The 15,513-nt window shown below is 34.1% G+C and overlaps 1 long non-coding RNA gene across 1 annotated transcript; it reads right to left on the reverse strand.

The window, feature by feature from the left end:
• Positions 1 to 14,673: 14,673 nt before the first annotated feature.
• LOC135153668 (uncharacterized) lies at positions 14,674 to 15,185 on the reverse strand. The gene is made up of 2 exons (XR_010293160.1): positions 15,146 to 15,185; positions 14,674 to 14,726 (listed from the first exon to the last, which is right to left on the reverse strand). It is a non-coding gene; the product is annotated as an uncharacterized LOC135153668 (long non-coding RNA).
• Positions 15,186 to 15,513: the final 328 nt, after the last annotated feature.

Below are 15,513 nucleotides of genomic sequence, written 5' to 3' on the forward strand. Positions count from 1 at the left end.
ACATAGTGTTGGGGCAAAAAGGACATCCTTTATAAAACTCCACTTATAATATTTTAATTTTGTGTTATCATCCCCGCACATTTGACCCTAAACACGTAGCTTTACTAGCGAAATAGATACCCTTTTTTCATTATTTTTGTGTTTTTGACACCCTTATCACTTTACGTACGTAACGTGCCCTATCTTGAAAAAGACATCCTTTTTACGTGTTTTTTTTTGGTCGCGCATGGTATATCCACTCGTCAATGTAAGTGGCCCCCCTGGCTTTTCGTCTACTGCCGTTTTGTCCACTCATCACATGATCTAATTGTCATTTCGTGTACCATCAGTTGGTCCACTATCCACATCATCCTATTACCATTTCGTCCAACTACCATTTTGTCCAATAGCCAGTTGGTCAGGTAACCATTTCGTCTATTATCATTTGGTGTAATTGCATTCTTTTGCCAATTGGTCCAATAACCACTTTGTCCACTTTCATTACGTCTATTACTATTTAGTCTGATAGCCAATTGGTCTAAAGGCAAATGGTCTAATGACCATGCACTTAGTCTACTTTCGTTTCATCTTTGTTCCATTTGGTCTAACTGCAGTTGGTCCACTGTCACTTAGTTTAACAATCATTTGGTCTAATCACCTATGGGTCAATTGCCATCTCGGCTAATCATCATTTTGTCCAATATTCATTTCGTCTACAATCATAAATAGTCTTCTAGCTTACATGATCCCGTTTCAGATTAGAATATCAAAAAATTTCTGCTCGCATTATTTGAGTGTTGAAATATGTACATGTATCGTCTTCAAGGGTAACTGCAATCAGTCCTAAACAGGTCCCTTTTCGACCAGACCAGATATTAAAGAATTCTGCTTGTTTTTATTTTAGTCACATACATATCTTCTTCAGGATCACAAACTTATTTCAGGACAAAATCCATTGAATTTCCAAAAAATCTTAGCTGGCGCTTCCGCTCGCACAAATTAATTAGGGCTTATGAGATTATTCTGGCTCTACCAGATGGAAAGAAAAAAAATCAAAATCGGTCAACAAATAAAGAAGAAGAGGCATTTTCTGTGATTTATAAATAAATTTTGCATTAATTAGCATAAATAATTTTCTACTGAAAATGTCAAAATTCTGTGTAGAAGTTTGGTGAACATCATGAAGTTCTACCAGATGGAAGAAAAAAATTCAAAATCGGTCAACAATCAAAGAAGAAGCATTTTATGTGAATTTTTAAAAATACGCATAAATTAGCATATTTAATGAGTTTCTAAATTCTGTGTAGAAGTTTTGAATCCCCCACCTAATGCTATCATGTAAAGCAAACAGAATTGAAATGACGAAGAAGAAGCATTTTGAAATTCAGTCAACAAATAATTAAAGAGGCATTTTCTGTGATTTATGAATTTCGCATAAATTAGCATAAATAATTTTCTACTCCAAATTTCAAAATTCTGTGTAAAAGTTTGGTGAACCTCATGAAGTTCCACCAGATGGAAGAAAAAAATCAAAATCGGTCAACAAATAAAGAAGAAGCATTTTATGTGAATTTTGAAAAATATGCATATATCAATTTCGCATAAATTAGCATAAAAATTGTTCTAATTTAAAATTTCAAAATTCTGTGTAGAAGTTTGGTGAACATCATGAAGCTCTACCAGATGGAAGCAAAAAAATTCGAAATCGGTCAACAAATAAAGAAGACGCATTTTTTTTTAATTTTGAAAAATGCGCATAAATTAGCATATTTAATGAGTTTCAAAATTCTGTGTAGAAGTTTTGAATCCCCCACCTAATGCTATCATATAAAGCAAACAGAATTGAAATCAGACTTGAAATGACGAAGAAGAAGCATTTTGAAATTCAGTCAACAAATAAAGAAAAGGCATTTTCTGTGATTTATGAATTTCGCATAAATTAGCATGAATAATTTTTTACTCCAAATTTCAAAATTCTGTGTAAAATTTTGGTGAACCTCATGAAGCTCTAACAGATAAAAAAATAAAAAAAATCGGTCAACAAATAAAGAAGCATTTTATGTGATTTTTTAAAAATATACATAAATTAATTTTGCATAAATTAGCATAAAAATTGTGCTAGTCAAAATTTCAAAATTCTGTTTAGAAGTTTGGTGAACCTCATGAAGCTCTACCAGACGGAAGAAAAAAAATCAAAATCGGTCAACAAATAAAGAAGCATTTTTTTCGTGAATTTTGAAAAATGCGCATAAATTAGCATATCTAATGAGTTTCAAAATTCTGTGTAGTAGTTTTGAATCCCCCACCTATTGCTATCATATAAAGCAAACAGAATTGAAATGGCGAAGAAGCATTTTGAAATTGTGGATGGACGACACGCCACGGCATAAGCTCATCTGGCCCTTCGGGCCGGATGAGCTAAAAATGGAGTCTAAAATTGCTTTTTTTTCAAACAAATTGACATAGTTCATTTAATATCTGCCTTAAACCATGGTTTTAAGGAGCCAAATAATACGTTGGAACAAGTTACAAGAACAGTCAGGGGTTTAGTATGTCCAAAAATCCACAATGGTCTCCAAAATTGGAGTTTAAATGGCTGCTATTGACTAATTGAGCACTTTTAGAATTGCATGTCGACATAGACGACTGATACGAGATGACGTCTCTTTTTGGCGTTCCATATGCCTCAGGTCCTCACACACGTCGACTATCAGAATCGAGAACCTCGCCACATCCATTTTGGTTCTCCTAAATCATAGTCGACGTGCACGTGAGTGACGTCATTTTAACCATTCAAGCCCAGCATGAAGATCAACTTTTCCCTTTTAAAACAACAGTTTTCAGTGACTTTTCACAAAATTAATGTAAGTAGTATTATGCATTATGTTTATCATATTTGAAATTGCTTTCTGATCTCCAAAATATATATCGATATATATCCTAACTTGCGTAAAAAGGAATCAAAGCAAGTGAAAGGGCAAGTGTGCACAAGTTGCACCTTTGCATCACCCGACCAGGTCGCCAGGCGATTGTACACCAGATCTTCCGGGTAGGACAGCATGTCATGACCCGCTGGTTATCGCGCCGTTTCACGTGGAAGTACGTACACGTACAAGTCGAGTGATATCTAAAGTATTCGCATCTGGAGTGAACAAGGGCAGACGACGACGTTGACTCGAACGATCAGACGACTGCTACGTAGTTCTCGTTCACTGCTCCTAAAACTCTCTATTACTCACAAATGGACAAAGTTCATTTAATATCTGCCTGAGAGATAAGATGTTGATGTGTAAACCATGGTTTAAAGGGTCAAATAATAGATTAAGACAAGTTAAAAGGACAGTCAGTGTTCCAGTATGTCCAAAAATCCAAGATGGCTTCCAAAATAGAGTATAAAATTGCTGCTGTTACTTACAAAATAATATTACATAATTCTTATGTTTAATATTATTTTGGAAGTCATCTTGGATTTTTAGGCAAAATCAACAACTGCATATCATTGTTAATAGTCCCAAAATATCATTTGACCTTGAAAACATAGTGTAGACACCACAATTTATATCTCTCAGGTGGATTTTTAATAAGTATATAATACTCAATGATAATACTCAATATTTATATCGCACTTTTCCCACATGGCCCAAAGCACTCACAATCGATCAGTTTACCTAATTCATAAAAAAAGAATCAGAATTACATATAAAATGAAGGCAGTTGCCTAGAAATTTTTTTTTAAAAGGACTTATTAAATTTTTCTCAGTCACAGCAGTTAATTTGGATGTCATTTTTGGAGCCATACTGGATTTTTGGACATACTGGCCCCAGTGAATGTCGTTTTATCTTGTGCCAATGTATTATTTGGCTCTTTAAACCATGGTTTAAACACCACAATCATATCTGCCAGGCAGATATTAAATGAACTATGACCCCTTTCTCATTACACTTTCTAAAACTAGTTTACTGGAAACCGGTTTAGGAAACCAGTTTGGAAGAACGCTTTGCTAGCATTCCCATTTGATCACCCGAAAGTCGTTTTCAAAATCACTTCACGTATAGCGATCTTGTTGCTATGGGAACGCTCTTAGTGGGGCAACATATTTCGCACAAAATTTGAAACCGCAGCATAGGCATTTTACACACAGTGTGTGGAGTAACGCGCTCAAAATGTGCGAAGATCGCTTCCCGAAGAACGGTTGTCCTCACTTACTATAAAAACTTTAACAAGGCAAACCGATCTTGAAAACTACATTGCGAGGTGGTTTTATGAACTGGTTTGGAAGATTGCTTCCAAGATCACTTCGACCGTTCTCATTGCACGTTAAACTAGATTCCAGTTAACTCGTTTTAGGAAGGTAGAGAGAACGGTGTCTCTGTCCATTTTTATGTATGTAAAAACAGACATTTTAGACTCCATTTTAGAAGCACATACTGGACTCACTGGAATCATACCTCTCAGGTGGATTTTCAATATATCAATTTTCAAGTATATCAATTTTTTAGTCAGAGCAGTACTCCATTTTTGGGAGCCATCTTGGATTTTTTGACATAGAGGATCAACTGACTGTTCTTTTAACTTGTTCCAATGTATTACTTGACCCTTAGAGCCATTGAATAGAAACAAAATTAAGGACACTAAAATAAGTAATAGATGAATTGTGGATTTTTAGGCTTTAATTGGCAGCCATTTTAGCTGCCATCTTGGATTTTTAGTTACACTTGTCTGCTTATGCTCACTCTAACCAGTATCAATAGCTTTTTTTTATCCCTTTAAACTATGAAACATGCATCAAAACTGGATGTCTAGGGTGGATGAGTGAGTTATGTCCATTTTCTGTAAATGGCGGCTATTTTTGGCGCCATCATAAATTACGGAAAACCCTCAAATAGGATTTATGAGGACTTTTGTATGTTATTCTAGACATATTCCAGGACCTATCCTGAAAAAAATCAGCTTGTTACCAGAAATGTCCATGTTAAACCTAATGTTAATCTTGGCCCATGTAGTCTCGCTCTGATAAGCCTATGCAGGCGAGTTAAAAACAAATTTAAAAAAATAAATTTAAAAACAAACAAAAAACGATCTGATATTACAATTTTCTTCACAAGCATTTGTTGAAAACGACATTTAGGAGCTTTATTTTGTGAGTTAGAGCACAAGTATGATTTTGCCTTCTAACTATGCATAAATTATCTGACACATGATCTTCAATCCAAATGTAATGTATTGTTATCAAATTAAAGGAATTCATGAAATAGCAACTTTCAAGGAAATGTGCGTGCCAATTTTCGCGCAGACAATCTCAAGAGAAGCCATATGACTGTTGTGATCATTTGTATGGTCAATCATATATCTCAATGACATTTCTCCCAAGTTCATCATTTCTGTATCAATATATTTTGTTCATATATTTCATACCATGACAACATATAATTACAAGAATTCATTTTCACATTTTGCAACTCCAATTATTTTGTGAGAATTAGGTAATTTTAATCAAATGAAATGCATAGCTCTTGCAACTTGTTTTGTAAGGTACTGCTACCACTCTTTATAACTTACATGTAGGGTTTTACAACAAAATATGATTATTTTTATTTATATAATGAATGCATCCCCTCAAACAAATTACCCCACCCATATGAATTTGAAAAATTTATGGGTAATATGGAGGAAATGATTTTGTGGTTAATTGAATACCCCCCCCCCCAAAAAAAGGAATATGGGACAAATAAAACATCCTCCTGTTTAATAAGATAATGCAGTCTCAATAGTGAAGTGTACAAATTTATTGAGTTAGTCATACATGTATGTCTCTCAAAACCATAACAGGTTGAATATGATTCTGCTGATCAAATTCAGGCAGTTCTGCATTCAACAAGACTTCTTGGCAACCAAGGCATTTATGCAAAACTGATATGGAAGAAATGCTTAGTAATTTGAATATATAGACTATACACAAGAAATAAATAAGCTTTTCAATAAAGTGAGAAAAATTGCTCAGTCCATAATCCATAAATTTGATGTGCAATATAACCTGCTTAATGGCAACAAAAATAGGCTGATACAACAACATTTCCAGTTCAGGCAATACCGGGACAGTGTTTGTAAGAAATACATTCACATTTCACTTTGTAGATCTGCTGATGTAATTTGTTGCTTGACTGCCAAGTTCTTTAACTTTCTCTGGTCCTCTTGCTAATGATGAAAAGGTCCATTTTACACCTGAGTGAGCAAGGAGAAAACGAATAATAATAACTAGATTTTAATTCGTCATGCGGACGAATTAGGTGGTCTGTCGTATAGATAGATAAACAGGAAAAAAATATTTAAACAGATATTAGATTGAAAAATAGATAGACAAACAGATTTACATAATCAAACAGATACATACAAGAAAGATAATTATATTAGATGGATGGAGTGATGGATGGAGAGATAAATTATAGGTGGTTATATTAATAAAACATAGACATATAAAGATAGATATAGAGAGACAGACATATAGATAGAGAGACAGACATATAGATAGATAGAGAGACAGACTTATAGATAGAGAGATAGATTGATAGATATATAGATATGTAGATAGATAGAGAGATGATTGGTGGTTATATTAATAAAACATATATAAACATATAGATAGAAAAAGAGACAGACAGATAGATAGATAGACAGATAGATAGACAGACATATATATAGATAGAGAGACAGACATATCATGAAGCTATTACGAGCTATCTCGTAATAGCTTCATGCTGCGTGGTCCTATCGCGTTATGTAAGCGGGCTCTAACTTTCGCCTGGCGGCTCGCCAATTGATGTTAGATATCGTTCCTTCGCCCGAAGGAAGCGATAACAAAGGATTAAGAGAGAAATTGGAAGATGGTTCTCCTTCTCGTGATAGCTTCATGGATAGATAGACAGACATATAGATAGACAAACATATAGATAGACAGAGAGACAGAAATATAGATAGATAGAGAGACAGACATATAGATAGATATATAGATAGATAGATAGATAGATAGATAGATAGATAGATAGATAGATAGATAGACATATAGATAGATACAGAGACAGACATATAGATTGATAGAGATCGAGACAGAGATAGATAGAGAGACAGACATATAGATGAATAGAGAGACAGACATATAGATAGATAGATAGATAGATAGATAGACAGATAGATAGATAGATAGAGAGACAGACAGACAGATAGATAGATAGATATATAGATAGATAGATAGATAGAGACAGGCAGATGGATGGATAGATAGATAGACATATCTAAACAGATAGATACATATATATATTAGACAGAGAGAGAGAGAGAGAGATAAACAGACAGATAGATATACAATGTAGGTAGATAGACAGACAGACATATGGATAGATAGAGAGAGAGGGACGTATTCAAACAGAAAGATATATATTAGACAGAGAGATAGATATGTCATGTAGGTAGATAGACAGACAGATAAATAGATATGATATAAAAAAGTAATTATAATCTGTTTTATTTTGCAATATTTTAGCTATTATTTGTTAGAATTCTTATAATTGATCGTGGGCAAGATAGATTAAAAAAAAAAAAAAAAAAAAAAATCATGTTCACCCGCGGACTCGAACCCCTGCCTGCATGATGGAATGAGAAGTAAGTCTGACGCCTAACCGATTGAGCTAGAATATTTCCCATAGACTTAACACGTAAGCAAAACACCAGAATCTCAAATCCAATCTTGCAAGTGAATTACGGGCATGATCCCGACATCTGATCGGAAAATGAAGGAAACGCAGCCGAAAGCTTAGAATCTCAGCTACAACATACTAAAAGCTCAGGGATAACTAGCTACAAAAATTGGAGATATGGCTTACGAAATAGAAGAATGTAGAATCTAGTTTTGAGAAAAAGTCATGTCCCATAGAGATTACACGCAAAATGAGTGAAAATGACATGCCATTATTATTTGCAATTTTTGAGGATGATCTGTTTATCAAATTGAAAAATAAAGGCAATAACTCAGAAAGAGTAAGAACTAAGCTACAACATATCAAAAATTGGGTGAAAATAGACAGATATTCACGGAGTTAGAGCAAGATTTGCATAATTATAATGACGTCATAATAGGCAAAATGGATTTTTTGACTTCCGACGCCATTTTGATGACGTCATAATATAATTGAGGGTCAAATGAGACATGAAATTATATCTCTAGTTCATACTCTATCAAAATATGAAAAAAAAATTGGGGGTCCCCATGCGTTCTGAAGAGCTACAGCGGATTTTCTATAGGCATGTTTTTGCCCATATATGGCCTATAGTGAGAGCTCGCGCGCACACGTGCTGCAAACTTTAACGGGTGTTAATTTCCTTATTAATGGTCGTAGAAGGTTGATCAAGGTATCAAATTGCTCAAAATTATATGATCAATGCAATGAAATTAAAAAAAACGGTGTTTCTGAGTTGCATTGAGGCGTTACGCGCGGAAACGCGCGCGCATACGTTTGCGCGCGCAATTTTTTGAAATGCTTAAAATGACCTAAAACGTACTCTGTTTTGGTCAAAAAGTGATTTTTAGCATTTTAAAATTTTGACGCGCGCGTACGCGCGCGTCGTGACCTTCAGGTGACCTTTGATGACATGACCTGATGACCCTTGATCTGAAGTTTATGTCATGTGAATTTGATTTATTTTTGATAATTGATAATGGAGATATGATTGATAATGTGATTTTACAAAATGGCGTCTAGATGACGTCATGATGACGTCATGACATCAAGATTCTTGCAGAATTGAGGTCTTATTGATGTTGATATGTGGTGATATTTTGATGATTATTGAATATGAACTTTCTGAGATTTGCTGTCCACAAGAAATGGAGGAAATAAAAATAAGAAATAAAAATAAATAAAAATAAATAATAAAGAAAGAAAATTCGGACAAACATAAAAGGTGATCTGTCATAGACAGACCACCTAATAATACTTGAATATCATCAAACAAACTGCCGCAAAGAAAGGCATCTCACTATTCCATTATTTGAATGTTTTTATGCCCTAGAACAGTTATAATGTGAAGGAGTTTTACAGGATAAATTCAGTGATTTGATTGGGTGCCTGATCAAAATATATTAGTAATTATGATAATAATTATACCTAACATTTATATTAATAAGGTGCTTAATACGGGTGTTTCTGGCCTACATACATGTAGGATAGATCTGTGTTTTCTTCTTTTGATATTTCATTTCATTTATTTCCACAAAATTATACAAAGCAATATACAAGTACATTTTAAAATAGTGGTGGACCAAATGAAAGCTCATCAGGCTTGTTTGGATGGCCCAAAATAACATTCATAAGCGCACATAGTACGTAATACATAAAACATAATACATGTACATAAAACATAATAAATACATAATCATAAAAATGCATCCATATGGCATAAGACAGGACAGGAAAGAAGGAGGAAAGAAACAGAGAGGCTATGATTATTTGTCAAGAGAAAGGGGTTGCTGAGTGTAAAGTAAATGTTGTTTGTAATTAAAGTTGAAAAGTTTACATGTCTTTGCTGTCTGAAGTTTAACAGAGAGATTGTTCCACAGTATAGGGCCCTGATAAAAAATGGTTGATTTGACTAGCTCAGTGCGACACAGAGGAGGATGAAATTTACACCTATTTCGTGTATTATGGGAATGAATGGATTGATTCAATATAAAATAATTCAAAAGTGACAGTGGTATATTACCATGATAACAGTTATTCATGAATGAACCAGTTTGTTTTACAAAGAAATAATACTATGTATTGAAAGAATATTCATTTTGGAAAAAAGAGGGGAAGAAGGATGTAAATGATGAGAATGAGTTATAACTCTTAGTGCCCTTTTCTGTAGACGAAATATACGATTAAGATTATATTTTGATGAAAAGCCCCACACTGTGGAACAATAACTTAAATGAGAAGATATTAAAGAATGATACAACAATTTAAGAACATTTCTGGGCAAAAATGATAATTTCCTAAGAATTCTGATATTTCTAGATATGGTACAACATAGATGACTTATATGATTATTCCAAGACAACTTATCATCAATAATAACACCTAAGAACTTAGTACTTGACACTCTATAAATAATACAATGATTATAATATATATCTGGGATGTTATCATTAATTTTACGTGTACCAAATATTACATAGTTAGTTTTATCTACATTTAAAATCAACTTATTGGCACACATCCATTGATGTAATTTCATTAATTGGGTGTTCATGGTATTGATAAGTTTAGTTGGATCAGGATTGGAAAGGAAAATACTGGTGTCGTCTGCAAATAATATGTAATTTAATAAAGTCGAACATTTTGGCAAGTCATTTATATAAATTAAGAACAGAAGGGGACCGAGTATAGAGCCCTGGGGCACTCCACATCTTACTGTATTGTATTTTGATTCCATACCATCTATAACTGTATACTGTTGTCGTTCATTCAAATGACTTCGAAACCAGTTTAAAACGATACCTCTGATCCCATAGTAATGCAATTTATGAAATAAAATTGAGTGATCTATAAGGTCAAAAGCTTTTGACAAATCAATAAAAACTGTTAATGTATATTCTTTCCTTTCTATTGCTTGTGTAATTTTATGAATCAATTCCAATATTGCAGAAGATGTGGAGTGCCCACATCTAAAGCCAAACTGAGTACAGAAAAGAACTTGGAGTTTATCAAAAAAAGAAACAACTCTATTATACATACATCTTTCGAGTATTTTAGCAAATATTGAGAGTACAGAGATTGGTCTATAATTATTAAGTTCACTCGTATCACCTTTTTTTATAAATTGGGGTTACTCTGGATATTTTCATTAAGTCGGGATATTTGCCAGGAGATATACTACAGTTAAAAATATGACTAAGATTTTCGCAAATGACTGGTAAACAAATTATTTTTTTGACAACTTTGATACCTATACAGTGCGTCCCATAAAAAACGAAACCGAGATTAAGCGATGATTTATCATAACTTAATCACAAACACAATAGACAAATGACCTACCAATGTAAAGCTTAGAATCTCCTCTTTCATCTGATATTACTTAGATTATTCTTCGTTCACGCATGAGTGAGCAAAAACAATTTTAAGAAAGGATACCAAAAACTCATTTGGCGTGGGGTATCTGAATTTCAAAAGGAAAACCACATTTTTAAAAAGTTCAATATATGCTCTTTAATTTGATACCTTAATTACAGAAAATGGTCAAGAAATAACAAAGTTCTGGTTATTTGAAATAAGGCTTAAATTTCAATAATTTCATAAAATGAAGAGGTTTTACAGGCTAGCGTTCAAACTCAGTCGACACTCCGTTTTGTCTACGATCAGCCATGCATCAAGTCTTTTGTTAACGATGCGATAGCTTCTGTGGGAAACCGGTGAAAACAGTTTATTTAATGAAATTATGGAAATTCAAGCCTTATTTCAAATAACCAGAACTTTGTTATTTCTTGACCATTTTCTGTAATTGAGGTATCAAATTGAAGAGCAGATATTGAACTTTCAAGACATGTGATTTTCTTGTTGAAATTCAGATACCCCCCGCCAAATGAGTTTTTGGTATCCTTTCTTCAAATTGTTTTTGCTCACTCATGTGTGAGGGAGAAATAATATAAGTAATACCAGATGAAAGAGGAGATTCTAAGCTTTACATTGGTAGGTCATTTGTCTATTTTATTTGGGATTAAGTTATGATAAATCATCGCTAAATCTCGGTTTCGTTTTTTCTGGGACGCACTGTAGAATCTTGACCAGAACTTGTATTGCTTTTCATTTTTAAAACTATATCAATTATTTCACTTGGTTTTATTGGTTTGAGATATAAGGATTGCAAATTGGGGTCATCTAGATAAGAAGCAAAATTATCGTTAGAAGGAAAAATTTCACTTAAGCATTCATTACATACAAATTTATTGTTTGTTACATAATTTCTGAAGCTAAGCAAATCCTCGCTAGAGGGTATTCATTCCGACAGCACAATACCCCCTTACCTGGCAGTACACGCCAACCCGAACGAGGGACCGCTCAGCTAGTCAGCCCCCGCCCACGGGAAACTAGCGAGCCCGCCAATTTTGTCTAATTTGCATATTGCCGACCCACGGCGTATTTGCATATACCCCCGGCTTATTTGCATATACGGATTACCGGCCGCACCGCATCCGACGCAACGGATCAATGCCCACCTATTGTTCTTGCGTTCGTGCGTACGGTCCTGGAGATTAGTATAAATAGAGTACGTTATCAGAGAATTTTCGTCACTTGATAAAGAGTTGCAGCGGCACTCGAAGGCTCGTGAACTTGTAAGCTAGTGAACACTTTTTGCGAGAGTGATCACGAATTTCCTTGTTGACCATAGTAGATTGCGAGACAAATGAATACCCTCTAGCGATTATTTCAATCCGCAATAATGAACCTTTTTAGTATTATTAAGCAAATCCTGTTTCAAATTATAAATGTTTTCTGTAATGCTACAAATTGAAAATTTTACCCAATGATTATCATGATTCATTGGAGAGGGATCATAGTTAATTACTGACAGAGACATGTACGATTAAAGTTTTGAAACAAGCCAAGTACTAGAAGAGAGGAGAGACAGAAGAGAAGAACTTGAGAAAAGAGAAGAAATGAAGAAAGATACAACATTATAAAAAGCATATCACAACATATAAAATCCATCTTTGTAATAACAGAGCAATCTCGTGAGAAATACATGGTAATGTGAAAAAAAAAAGAGTTCAGATATACAATGCAATTGAATGCATGGAATGAGCTGAAAATGTCAGGATATACTCTTTGTTTTTACTTTCTGATTAATATCTATTTGCTAGATTTGTAAGATAAGTGCTTGAAGATCCTTTTTAAAAGAACAAGTGGAACGCCTCTGGCAGTCTCGCCTGCATTACGCAATGCGATATAGCAGCAGTGCGTCCTTTGAAAATAGCTAATGAATATTATTCACAGAAGAAAACACTAATATGATAATGAAATATTATGCCCATTGACCCAAAATGACCTTTGACCATGATCATGTGACCTAAGACATGTGCAAAACAATCATTCATACATGTCGATGTTTCATGAGCTAGATCCATAAACTTCCTTGATGCCAATTCAACACATACTCCCAACACGGCCACAGTTCATTGACCTTTAAATGACCTTTGATCTTGGCCATGTTCCTGCATACAGGGTATTCAGGGATACACTGCTGCTCTTATGTCCAATTTTCATGAACTAGATCCATAGACTTTTAAAGTTATGATGACAATTCCACAAATACCCCCAACATTACCAAAGTTTGTTGACCCTAAATGACCTTGGTCATGTGACCTAAAACTCGCACAGAATGTTCAAGGATACTTGATTGCTCTTATGTCCACGTTTCATGAACTAGATCCATAAAATTTCAAAGTTATGATGACAATTCCTCAAATAACCCCAACATAGCCAAAGTTCATTGACCCTAAGTGACCTTTGACCTTGGTCATGTGACCTGAAACTCCCACATGATATTCAGGGATACATGGTTGCTCTTATGTCCATGTTTCATGAACTAGATCCATAAAATTGCAAAGTTATGATTAAAAATTTCTCAAATAACCCCAATATGGCCAAAGTTTGTTGACCCGAAGTGACCTTTGACCTTGGTCATGTGACCTGAAATTCGCACATGATATTCAGGGATACATGGTCGCTCTTATGTCCAAATTTCATGAACTAGATCCATAAAATTTCAAAGTTATGATGACAATTCCTCAAATAACCCCAACATGGCCGAAGTTCGTTGACCCTAAGTGACCTTTGACCTTAATCATGTGACCTGAAACTCAGGCAGGATCTTCAGTAATACTTGATTACCCTTATGTCCAAGTTTCATGAACTAGGTCTATATACTTTCGAAGTTATGACAAAATTTCAAAAACTTAACCTTGGTTAAGATTTTGATATTGATTCCCCCAACATGGTCTAAGTTCATTGACCCTAAATGACCTTTGACCTTGGTCATGTAACCCGAAACTCAGGCAGGATGTTCAGTAATACTTGATTACCCTTATGTCCAAGTTTCATGAACTAGGTCCATATACTTTTTAAGTTATGACATTTCAAAAACTTAACCTAGGTTAAGATTTCAATGTTGACGCCGCTGCCGTCGGAAAAGCGGCGCCTATAGTCTCGCTCTGCAATGCAGGCGAGACAAAAATAACACCGAAAGAGAATGCTACATTCAACAATGCCATATCTGAATTCTAGCAGGTCTTTCTGAAAAAAGACCTAATGGCCCTTACACTTATAATTGCAATGTTGGATGATACTAGAATTATAATTCACACTATTGACTTGCTAACAAATCATTCAATATAAAGGAAAGATTTTCATCAGCATAGTCAGGAATAATGCAAATTCTAAATCAATAATACATGTATCAAACACCAGTATAATGAAACTGTGCAAAAACGTATCATTACCTTTCTTGGCCATTTATACATATCATTCTTTTAGAAAATCTTGTATTGAGGCCTTTTTATTCTCGTTTGAGGAGATGAATAAGTTGGGCTTTACATATAAGTAGGCCTTTATGTGGTCAATAAATGAAAATATGGGTTAATAAAGGGTAGTAATATACATGTACCTGAATTCCAGCTTTGCCTTGTACTACTTGCTACTTGCTCGGTAGATGGTATCTGCAATATAATTAATAACATATCTATTATGAAGCAATATTTTCATTTCATATATGTATAGGAAATACACAAAGCTGATCAATGGGCATTTAGGCTTTCATTTTAGAGGAACTTGGGAAATATCTGCATTTAAGGTATTCCAATATGCCACCTTTCTTATCTTCTAACTGAAATAATGCACAAAGCAGGATGTGCTCTCTTCCAAAAATGTGTGAACATACAGGTCAAGTTATTATTTATACAAAAGTAAGTTCATCTCACATATTGATCAATGCATCCATAATATATGGCTGATGATTATTTTTTGAGTTCATTGAAATTATTATAAAACATAATGAACAAATTACAAGAGTAAGATGGCTTTGCATAGATGTCGCAGTATTCAGAAGTCCTCAGTATTCAATTAAAATGTTTAATACCTGTCTAAGATATTCATCCTGTCTCTGCAGTGTGCCTGTCAACTTATTCATTGTTTTTGAACCATCAAATGAAGATCCCCAGATGCCTTGTTCTACCGATATATAAAGTGCTCCTCCTCCTATTGCCACCTTGCAAAGTCCTCTGAAAATGAAGAGAGATGTTCAATGTAACCTAATTTATTTGCAACATACATTTTTTTAAAGAACAAGATTAATTACCCATTATGATTTTCTTTGGTATCATAAGGTGCAATGTGTTTAAGAAAACATTGATTAACAAATGTATATCATCAGCTTTACATGTATTTGGGAATAATTGTGTGTAATTAATGAAACAGCAAGGCAAATTAAGAATTAAGATTTATGAG

Source organism: Lytechinus pictus, chromosome 3 (genome assembly GCF_037042905.1).
Source record: "Lytechinus pictus isolate F3 Inbred chromosome 3, Lp3.0, whole genome shotgun sequence".
Lineage (NCBI taxonomy): Eukaryota > Metazoa > Echinodermata > Echinoidea > Temnopleuroida > Toxopneustidae > Lytechinus > Lytechinus pictus.